Source organism: Euprymna scolopes, chromosome 36, assembly GCF_053919585.1.
Source record: "Euprymna scolopes isolate OS-2025 chromosome 36, ASM5391958v1, whole genome shotgun sequence".
In the NCBI taxonomy this organism is placed as follows: domain Eukaryota; kingdom Metazoa; phylum Mollusca; class Cephalopoda; order Sepiida; family Sepiolidae; genus Euprymna; species Euprymna scolopes.
In genome coordinates this window covers 31361044-31363362 of record NC_136517.1, presented here as the reverse complement: position 1 = coordinate 31363362, position 2319 = coordinate 31361044, and the positions used below count along the sequence as shown (strand labels likewise).

The window sequence follows — 2319 nt, the reverse complement described above, 5'->3', positions numbered from 1 at the left end:
ATTCTTGATTGTTATCCATTTCTGGGACTATTTTACCATATTTGTCAAAATTTTCTGTCTGTTTAGCAGCATTGCATTGCGCTGAACTCAAATTCAAATATGTTAAGACTTTGAGAATATTTGGGGATTAATAGAGCGGGTAGAAACGATGGACTTTGTCAATTCATTTTATACATGCTGCAGAAATTAAATTTACATATGTTAATGCATAAAACTGTTTAATCATTTTCACCAGGATTTGACGTCCCTGGGGAGTTTTGTGGCTAAATGGGGGGGGGGGCAGTGCTGGACATACTCAGTTTTATGCGGAGCTCCACGTGAACTCACGGGGTGTCCTGCCTGGTTCACCTTTATTTTTGTAATCTTTTGAAGTGTGTTAACATCGACGACATAGCTTTCTCTACCTTTGTTAGAATTGTCACTTTCGACACCAACGATTCATAAGCATGAAACGCTAATGTCAGTAGATATGATTGTTATTATTTATTTTAAATTCTTTTCAGAGCACCGACATTTTGTATATATCCCTTTCTGACACAAACATACGGATTTCGTCTTTCTTCTGAACATTATCTCTCTCTTTCTCTTTCTCTCTATCTCTCTCTGTCTCTCTCTCTCTCTCTCTGTCTTCCTAGCTTACACACTCGATGCCGCCGTTTGGTCTTTAAAGACAAAGGCTACCCCTTGTAGGGACAGCTACGCATGTAATTGTGAAGCAAGGGTTGCGTAATCTCCAACCACACATATCCAAAATCGGCACTGTTGGAGTTCAGTGGCGAGAAGTTCAGGACAACTGGAAACAATGCCGAGATAAGTGGAGAGCACATACAGCACCTGGAAGTCCCAAATGATAACCCATTTAGTACTGACCAGGTTCGACGTTGCTTACACACGCACACACACACACACACACTTTCTCAAATACATATATTTCTCTCAGTGTAGCAGCCAATCGCTTACGCACACGTACACTCTCTAGCCCTATACTTCTCTCACAATTTCATATGTATCTTACTATATGCACACACACAAACACACACACACAAACACACATATACCTATCGCCTCACACTTACGCACCTAGACAACTATCTAAATTTTACATTTGCTTTGACAGAGAGAGAGATAGAATGAGAGAGAGAAAAAAAGAAGATAAGGTTATGACAGTTTGAGATATTTTCCTGCATTCTTACGGCTGACTGATGTCGCTAATTAAATTCGAGATTTGGTTTCTCAAATAGATCGAAATCAGTTCAGACGTAATCTTTCTCACTGTGGTCCCGTCGTTTTTTTTCTTCCATGACGGTGGTGGGGGAAGTGAACTTAAGTAAGAACGCCATTTTCTCTCCCATCCACTGAAAACGAACACTCAACTTTTATATTCGCTTTTTTTTTTAAATCAAATTCGCAAGTCGACCACCAAATTAACATCGCCTCCATCTTTGTTTTTTCGTTTTGTTTTCATAGCCAAAAGAGATAAATCGGTCGATTAGTAAAATATATAGAAAAAACAAATCACAGATAATTGAAGAGTATATTATTAAACCATATTTGCTTCCATCGTACTGTTTTCAGGTTAGATTAGGTAAGCGCTGCTCAACGAAAACACACTCGTACAGAGGAAAAGAAAATGATTTCCGATTGTATTCTAACGGTCTTATCATTATATATATATATATATATATATATATATATATATATATATATATAGAGAGAGAGAGAGAGAGAGAGAGAGAGAGGGAGAGAGAGATAAAGATCGAAATCAGTTCAGACGTAATCTTTCTCACTGTGGTCCCGCCGTTTTTTTATTCTCTCAGTTAGCTCACAACTCCCAGCTCCTTTCAGTAAAGATGGCGGTGGCGCGGGGAGGTGAACGTAAGTAAGAACGCCATTTTCTCTCCCATCCACTCAACACGAACACTCAACTTTCATATTCGTTTTTTTTTAAATCAAATTCGCAGGTCGACCACCAAATTAACATTGCCTCCATATACGGCATAATCGCGTTGACACACTGGTTCTGTTCAGATCACCGAAGTTAAGCAACGTTGAGCCTGGTTAGTATCAGATGGGTGACCATTTGGGAATGCTAGGAGCTGTATGTGCTATCCGTTTATCTCGGCATTTGTTTCCAGTCGTCCAGTACTTTACTTGCCACTGGTTTTTAACAATGTCGTCTCAGGAGAGGTGTGGTATTGATAACACCAAAAGATGTAGGAAGTGAGGAGGCATGGCTTTGGAAATCTTTTTACCCGAATACGATGTTCAGCATGTTAAAATATACCTTTTGTTGTAAAAATCTAATGGATAAACATCTGA

The 2319-nt window shown here is 39.0% G+C and overlaps 1 pseudogene; it reads left to right on the top strand.

Annotated features, from left to right (window-relative positions):
* The first annotated feature begins 1988 nt into the window (after nucleotides 1–1988).
* On the top strand, nucleotides 1989–2105 carry LOC145260773 (5S ribosomal RNA; annotated as a pseudogene).
* Nucleotides 2106–2319: the final 214 nt, after the last annotated feature.